The sequence below is a fragment of the Podarcis erhardii genome (assembly GCF_964252035.2).
Source record: "Podarcis erhardii genome assembly, chromosome: 2".
Classification (NCBI taxonomy): Eukaryota; Metazoa; Chordata; class Lepidosauria; order Squamata; family Lacertidae; genus Podarcis; species Podarcis erhardii.
The window spans coordinates 1,248,240-1,257,745 of NC_138498.1; positions in this window are offsets into that span (position 1 = coordinate 1,248,240).

A 9,506-nucleotide genomic window follows, 5' to 3' on the forward strand; every position below is an offset into this window, starting at 1 on the left:
GACCAGTTGGTTAAAGGTATACAGGTCGGAGCTAAACAGTACAAATTGAGAGCATTTGCAGATGACTTAGTTTTGACGTTACAGGAGCCAGAATCTAGTACTAAAAGGGTTTTAGACTTAATTCAAGAATTTGGTCAAGTGGCAGGATTTAAATTGAACAAGTTAAAAACTAAGGTTTTAGAGAAAAATTTAACACCAATTGAAAAAGAAAGGTTTCAGAATGAGACAGGTTTGAATTTGGTTAAGAAAGTGAAATATTTGGGGATTAATATGACAGCAAAATATGTGAATTTATTTAAAGATAATTATGAAAAAGGTTGGACGGAAGTGAAAAAAGATTTAGAAATTTGGTCAAACTTGAAGCTTTCTTTGTTGGGACGAATTGCAGTTATAAAAATGAATGTATTGCCTAGAATGTTGTTTTTGTTTCAAACATTGCAGATTGTGGACAAGATGGACTGTTTCAAGAAGTGGCAGAAAGATATTTCTAGATTTGTCTGGCAGGGCAAGAAGCCCAGAATAAAATTTAAGATATTAACTGATGTAAAGGAAAGGGGTGGATTTGCCCTGCCAGACCTCAAACTTTACTATGAATCAGCAGCATTCTGCTGGTTGAAAGACTGGCTGCTTCTTGAGAACACAGACATTTTGGACTTAGAAGGATTTAATAATGCTTTTGGGTGGCATGCATATTTGTGGTACGACAGGGTTAAAGTACATAAAGCATTTAAAAATCATATTGTCAGGAAAGCATTGTTCAATGTTTGGATAAGATATAAAGACTTACTGGAAAATAAAACCCCAAGGTGGTTGTCACCAATGGAAGCGAAAGCCTTTAAAAGACTCACTATGGAGTCCAAATGGCCAAAATATTGGGAAATTTTGGAACAAGAGGGAGACAAATTGAAATTTCAGAGCTTTGAGAAACTAAAAAACAAAGTGCGAGACTGGCTTCATTATTATCAGATAATGGAAGCTTATAAATTGGACAAGAAAATTGGATTCCAGGTGGAAAAATCGAAATTAGAAACAGAATTGTTAGAACCCAAAACCAAGATTTTGTCAAAGATGTATAACTTGCTGCTGAAATGGAATACTCAGGATGAAACAGTGAAGTCTGTTATGATTAAGTGGGCACAGGATGTTGGACATAACATTATGTTTGCTGACTGGGAAAAGTTATGGACCACCGGTTTGAAATTTACGGCATGTAATGCCTTGAGAGAGAATATTATGAAAATGATTTACAGGTGGTACATGACCCTAGTCAAGCTTGCAAAAATTTATCACCTGCCCGATAATAAATGTTGGAAATGTAAAGAGACTGAAGGTACATTCTTTCACCTTTGGTGGACGTGCCCAAGAATTAAGGCTTTCTGGGAAATGATCTATAATGAAATGAAAAAGGTATTTAAATATACCTTCCTTAAGAAACCAGAGGCCTTTCTCCTGGGCATGGTCGGCCAATTGGTGTCAAAGAAGGATAGAATTTTTTTTATGTATGCGACAACAGCAGCAAGAATACTCATCGCAAAATATTGGAAGACACAAGATCTACCCACCCGGGAAGAAAGGCAGATGAAGATGATCGACTATATAGGACTGGCAGAAATGACTGGCAGAATCCGAGACCAGGGAAAAGAGGCGGCGGAAGAAGATTGGAAGAAGTTTAAAGACTATTTGCAGAAATATTGTAAAATTAAGGAATGTTAGAATGATATTGGATAGAAATTAAGCGGTTTTCAGCTGTAATGTATAAGAGATACGGAAAATAAGGTTTTGAAATAACTAAAAGAATTAGTGGTGAGGATTTGCTAAACAAACAAATTGAATTGGAATATAAGAAAGGGAGGTATGAGGAGGTCTGGAAAATAAGTCAAAAGAAAATAAGTAAATGGAAACTTTATGTGTTTTTAATTTGCTATTATTTTGTATTTTTGTATTTTTGTACTTTTGTATTTTTGTTTTTTCTTTTCTTTTTGTTTCACAATGTATTATTTTTGAAAACTTTAATAAATATCTTATAAAAAACAGATTGTTAATGTATTAAAGGGAAAAAACAAGGTTAGAATATGTTAAGATTAATTATAGGACAGAAAATAGATGAAGATGGAAAGGAATTGCTGAAACAGTTAATTGAAGTGGAATACAAAAAGGGAGGCGTGAGGAAGTCAATGAAACAAGTGAATGAAAGCTAAGATTGAAAATATTGGAAGTGTTTTTAATTGTTTTTGTTTTGTTTTGTTAATTCAATGTTTTATGTAGTGTTTTTGTTTTTGTTTTTGTATTTTATTATGTTGATTTGTTTAATTCTTTTTCTTTCTTTTTGTAATCTTTAAACTCTTAATATATATTATTTTTAAAAAAATTATGTAGTTTGTGGACTAAAAAAAGAAGCAAATACTTGCTTGTATGTTTTGTGTTACAGTGGTAACCCGAGGGGGTTAAGAACTTAATTCGTTCTGGAGGTCCGTTCTTAACCTGAAACTGTTCTTAACCTGAGGTACCACTTTAGCTAATGGGGCCTCCTGCTGCCCCCGTGCTGCCACTGCACGATTTCTGTTCTCATCCTGAAGCAAAGTTCTTAACCCGAGGTGCAATTTCTGGATTAGCGGAGTCTGTTACCTGAAGCGTCTGTAACCCGAGGTACCACTATACTGAACTTTAAGGAACATGTGAATTGTGGGAATTTCTGCTCCTGTTTCCATTTCTGGCAAAATTTCCCAATATCCCTAATGACAACAGCGGCATTCCCTTGCTACCCATCTGGTATTCAGTGGAACAGAAGAACAGTAACCAGCATTTATAGAGCACATTGCAAATGTTCTATTTTCAGGAAGGGTTACAGCAACATTATAACCCATATACTGCACATAGGGCAGAGGTCAAAAGAAAGTGCCTTGACCAAGGCTACTCAGAGAGTTTCTTACTACATTCAGATTTGATCTGTGAACAGCATCTGTGAGCCACGAGCCCTCGAGCCTGCCCCCACTACAAAAAAGGAGAAATTTGGGGAATTTAGTTCAAAACCTGGATACCAGATGCTCCAGCTATTCACTTGCTAACCCACCTGTTTTGTCATTCCTTATTCTGTCAAACAATGCTATTCAAATTTCTCAAAATCTACATGAAGGCTAGAAAAATAATGTTGGAGCCCTTAGCTCAAGTGTGGGGAACCTTCAGTCCTCCAGATGTTGCCGAACTATAACTTTCATCATCCCTGCCCATGAGCCATTCAGGCTGCAGCTGACTGGAGCTGGAACCTAGCAACATCTGGAGGGTCACATGTACCTGAAGGAGTGTCTCCACCCCCATTGTTCAGCCGGGACACTGAGGTCCAGCTCTGAGGGCCTTTTGGCAGTTCCCTAACTGCAAGAAGTAAGGTTACAGGGAACCAGGCAGAGGGCCTTCTTGGTGGTGGCGCCCACCCTGTGGAATGCCCTCCCATCAGATGTGAAGGAAATAAACAACTATCTGACTTTTAGAAGACATCTGAAGGCAGCCCTGTTTAGGGAAGTTTTTAATGTTTAATGTTTTATTGTGTTTTTAATATAGTGTTGGGAGCCGCCCAGAGTGGCTGGGGAATGAATGAATGAATGAATGAAGATTCCTCATGCCTCAGCTAACCCTATATGAGCTTCACTGCAGCCTCCAACATAATAATGCTTCAGAATGGATTGAGCCTTTGCTCTGGTGACTCCTTCTGTGGGGAGTAGTTCTCTATCAAGGGTTACCCACTGAGGACACCTCTACATACATCCTGCATGGGGAAAAGGGCCAAATATGTACCACCCTGATCACCAGCCTCTAAATCTGTGATTTCCTACGTATGGATCACTCTGCATTTTCCCAGCGCTGTGCAGATGGGCTTTCTTCTGATGCCTCATGAAGCTTGCTGCCTGACTCTTCAGAGTTTCCTGAAGGACAATTGCTGCCTCTGCCAACAGCATCTCTCTGTTTCCTCCCTAATTGGTGAGGATGAATGATCCGGAACCACCAGCTAGAAGAAAATAGCATGCAATTAGCTCCTGCAGATGAAGAGCCGGTGTCCTTTGTTGTACGCTGTGAGCTGGCAGCTAGAGTCTTGGAGGCAGCCACCTGGCTTCTCCTAGCAGCACATTCTGAGCCTCCTTTCTGCCTGATTAGACCTCAAAGGCAAATGAGGAGCCCTCTCTGGCTTGGTGTTGGCAAACAGTGTGGTTCAGAGCCCTGTCAGGTACAAACATGATTAATCAGGGCCTATTTGTGGCAGCTTATTCATCAGAAAGGAAGGAAGTCTCTGCGGTGCAGTGGCCTTAGATAGTGAAGGGAGGATCAGAAGCAGAGTGAGGCACTCCTGAATCTGTTGACCTTGTTGTGTTGGCTTCCTTGTTGGCTGCTCCACATGGCAGGGCAATGCTGGGCCCAGCTCAGACAGGCCACCAGGGGTGGACTTTGGTCTTTCAAATCTCAGCGGTGCCCTGTGCGAGGCCAAAATTCAGCACCCCCTGCCTCTCACCTTCTGTTCTGCTCAGTTCACTGCATCATAGTTGCAACGGCTGTGGCACCTCCTAGACTTGCCCTAAATCTGCCTCCAAGGCCTTGCTGATGATGAGCAGCTGCCCTGTGGGATGAGCTGTTCAGTGGCAGAAGGCAGCCTTCTCTATGAAGTACCTTCAACCCAGCCTGCATTGACTTTGCCCACCCCCAGGCTGTCCTTTGGTTTCTCCTGGACAGGAAGAAATACAGTTGTACCTTGGAAGTTGAACAGAATCCATTCTCGAAGTCCGTTTGACTTCCAAAGCCTTCAAAAACCAAAGCTCAGCTTCTGATTGGCTGCAGGAAGCTCCTGCAGCCAATCGGAAGCTGCAGAAGTCCCGTCAGATGTTCGGCTTCCAAAAAAACGTTCGATAACTGGAACAGTCACTTCTGGGGTTTGATTGTTCAGGAGCCAAATTTTTTGAGAACTAGGCTGTTCGAAAACTAAGGTACGACTATATACAGAGCTTCCTATTACAGATTAGATTTGCTGGAAAAATATGGTCTTTCCAAGACCAACTGTTCTAGTGCACAGTCATTTAGTGTATCTAGAAATGTAACCTCTTTGTCATGACTGGAACACATATGTCTACATGAGGGTAGTGAGTTTTTTTTTAATAAACTGTATTACAAAAGTAACTATAAACATAGATTACTCCCTCCCCCCATGAACAGTGTTTCAGGATTCAAATTACATTTTAAAAATTATAATACATTCCACAAGTAGAATAGCAGATCGTAGAATTGTAGAGTTGAAAAGGACCAGAAGGGTGATCTGATCCAATCCCCTGCAAGGAAGGAATATTTTTGCCCAATGTGGGGCTCAGACCCACGATTCTGAGAAGAGAGTCTCATGCTTTACTGATGGAACTATCCAGGTTTAAGAATTTTCTATTCAATGTAATATTCAGTCTATTGCAATGCATAATAATAAATTTTCATTTAAAGCGTTCATTTACAATGAGGGTAGTTGAAGTCACCCATTAATACAACATCTCCTCTTTGGGAAATTCTTCATTAATTTACAGAGGCTGATTTTCAGTCCTTGGCTACTTCAGGGTTTAAGTTGACTCCAAGATGGAGAAGCAGAGACTCATGGTAGGTGGTGGAGCCTCTGGCTTGAGTGGAAGCAAAAGCAATAATACATAATGCAAACATGGAGCCAGAAGCTATTTTCTGATGAGAAAGCACAGAGTTAAGCCCAAATCCTCAGAAACATAATTTACCGTATTTTTCGCTCTATTGGACGCAGTTTTCCCCCTCCAAAAATTGAGGGGAAATGTGTGTGCGTCCTATGGAGCGAATGCAGGCTTCTGCCATAGCCGCGCGCAACCCCTCCGGCAGGGAGAGGCTGCACGGGGCTATGGATTCTTTAGCCCTGCGCAGCATCTCCCGGCAAGGAGAGGCTGCACGGGGCTAAAGGGGAAGCCAAAACAGCGAGCAGGATCCATCCCGCTCGCTGCCTTGCCTTCTTCCATAGCTGCGCGCAACCCCTCTGGCAGGGAGAGGTTGTGTGCAGCCTGTAAGCTGCTCTTTGGGGCTGGGGGAAAGAATATTTTTTCCTTGATTTCCCCCCCTAAAAACTGGGTGCGCCCTATGGTCTGGTGCGCCCTATGGTGCGAAAAATACGGTAAATATTTATTATTATTATTGTTAATAATACCTCGCCCATCTGGCTGGGCCTCCCCAGCCACTCTGGGCAGCTTCCATGGAAACCAAAAATACAGTAAAATATCACACGTTAAAAACTTCCCTGAACAGGGCTGCCTTAAGATGTCTTCTGAATGTCAGGTTGTTGTTTATCTCTTTGACATCTGATGGGAGGGAATTCCACAGGGCGGGTGCCACTACCAAGAAGGCCCTCTGCCTGGTTCCCTGTAGCTTTGCTTCTTGCAACAAGGGAACTGCCAGAAGGCCCTCAGTGCTGGTCCTCAGTGTCTGGGCAGAACGATGGGGGTGGAGATGCTCCTTCAGGTATACTGGGCCCAAGCTATTTAGGGCTTTAAAGGTCAACACCAACACTTTGAATTGTGCTTGGAAATGTACTGGGAGCCAATGTAGGTCTTTCAAGACCGGTGTTATGTGGTCTCGGCGGCTGCCCCCAGTCACCAGTCTAGCTACCGCATTCTGTATTAGTTGTAGTTTCCGGTCACCTTCAAAGTTAGCCCCACATAGAGCGCATTGCAGTAGTCCAAGCGGGAGATAACTAGAGCATGCGCCACTCTGGCGAGACAGTCTGCGGGCAGGGAGGGTCTCAGACTGCATACCAGGTGGAGCTGGTAGACAGCTGCCCTGGATACAAAATTGACCTGCGCCTCCATGGACAGCTGTGAGTCCAAAATGATTCCCAGGCTGCGCACCTGGTTCTTCAGGGGCACAGTTACCCCATTCAGGATCAGGGAGTCCTCCACACCAGCCTGCCCTCTGTCCCCCAAGAACAGTACTTCTGTCTTGTCAGGATTCAACCTCAATCCATCAGCCGCCATCCATCCTCCAACCGCCTCCAGGCACTCACACAGGACCTTCACCGCCTTCACTGGTTCTGATTTGAAAGAGAGGTAGAGCTGGGTAGCATCTGCATATTGTTGGATACCCAGTCCAAACCCCCTGATGATATCTCCCAGCGGCTTCATGTAGATGTTAAAAAGCATGGGGGAGAGGATGGAACCCTGAGGCACCCCACAAGTGAGGGCCCAGGGGTCAGAACACTCATCCCCCATCACCACTCTCTGAACACAGCCCAGGAGGAAGGAGCGGAACCACTGTATAACAGTGCCCCCAGCTCCACTTCCGGGTCGGCGCCATCGCCGAATGGCGGACTCCCTCCGAGCTCCGGAGGGAGCCTGCACGGCAGGGGCTGGGTCCTACCGCACCGGCGATGCGGGGACCCTTAAAAACCACGGCCACGGGGGCTGTGGACATGGAGACTCGGCTGACACCATTAGCGCCCTCCCGACTCGTGAAGGAGCCTTTTTAAAGGCTACGGATCGGGTGCCGGGGAGAAGCGTGGTGTTTTGAGTCCTCTGCTATCCCTGCCGTGCGAAGCCGCATGCCATTCGGCGGAGAGCGCTGGCTTTTTCCTTTGAAAATTCGGACCTAAAAGAACAACCCGTAAGTAATTGGAACTTGGACTAAAAAGAGGGACAAAAACTTTAAAAATTTCGGCGCGAGCGGGGGAGGTGCAAAAAAGGAAGTCAGCCACCCCCTCCATTGTAGAAGGGTCAAAGCAAAGGATCTGATAACTAAGATCGGAGTAACATCATTTTGGCAAGTTTTTAACCTCACGAGTGAAGAATATGAGATTGAGCTGGAGGAGGAAAGTAGAATTCGGACTTAAAAACAACCCCCCCTGGAACCCCGGGAGCGATCGATGATGGAGATTGGAGAGGAGAAAGGCAAGTTTTGACAGCTGTCAAAGAGCTGTCAAAGCGGAAAATAAGATAGAGACTATGTTACAAGGACTTTGCTGGTTATATTTGTTATAAATTGGATACAAATTGTTTTAAATAAGGATTATAAAGTTACTAGGGCTAATGGACGCGATCTGGAAGAGAACTCAGTTTTTGCAATCCACCTAGAGGAGCCGAGGGATATTACAAGTGGTTTTAGCTGGAAATTGGAACAGAACTGTTTATCTCCTGGGAAACTGCAGAAATGGAACATTATTATGACTACAGAGGCCACTACACCGAAGAAGACAATGGAATCATCTGTTGTGGAATGAAAGGAACTTGACGTAATGTTTTGTTTCTGAATAACAAGCCTCTGTAAAGGAACTAACTTTTGGAATTAGGACATTTGTGCAGGAAAACAGGGACAGAAAGAAATAGAAAGAGGAGTGTGATCAATAAGAACAACAAAATAACAAGAATTGGACCAAGTCAAAAGTGGGGACGTTTGGGACATCCAGATTTGACAAGCTTAAGGATTATAATTTGGAGTTTTTCACTCCTGGATATAAAAATCTGGATGGAAAAAATGGGCCTTTCTTTGAGACAGAATCCTTCCATGATTGGACATTCGAAATTAAAGAGGACTGGCAAAGGACTATGACTTAGAGAGACGTGGAAATATCGGACATTGAGGAACATTGGGAACGCAACCGGGAAAAGGGGGGGTGGGAAATGTGGAATCCAAAGGGCGTAAACTATGTTTTATTTAGGCTATATACATCTACATGGTATTCTAAAGTGGGGAACTCGTGGTGGGAATAAGCCGATTTTAGGGGAATGGAAAATAATGTTTTTTTTTTTTTTTTTAAAAAAAAATTGGGTTAAGGATAACAAGTCTGAATTGAGGAGAAGAACTTGTTGAGATCATTTGAGAGATTTGGAATACAAGGGGGGGAGGGAAGGGGAAGTCCTGAAAGGATGTAATTGGAAAAAGATTTGAAATTGGATGTTTTATTAATTTGTAATTAATTGGAAAACTTTAATAAATATTATTCAAAAAAAAAAAAAAAAAACAGTGCCCCCAGCTCCCAGCCCCTCTAGACAGTCCAGAAGGATGCTATGGTCAATTGTATCAAAGGCCGCTGGGAGATCCAGCAGAACTAGGAAACAGCTCTCACCTTTGTCCCTAGCCCACCGGAGATCATCAACCAGAGCAACAAGGCAGTTTCAGTCCCATGATGAGGCCTGAATCCTGATTGGAAGGGATCCAAATGGTCCGCATCCTCCAGGCGTGCCTGGAGTTGTTCAGCAACCACCTGCTCAATCACCTTGCCCAAGAATGGAAGATTTGAGACTGGGCGATAGTTGGCCATATTGGCCGGGTCTAAAGATGTTTTTTAAGAAGCTGTTTAATGACCGCCTCTTTCAGCGGGTCTGGGAAGTCTCCCTTGCAGAGGGAAGCATTCACCACCCCGCAGAGCCCATTGCTCAGCCCTCCCCAGCTCGCTTTTATTACCCAGGATGGGCAAGGATCAAGGAGACAGGTGGTTGGTTTCACACATCCAAGCAGCCTGTCCACATCCTCGGGGGTAACGG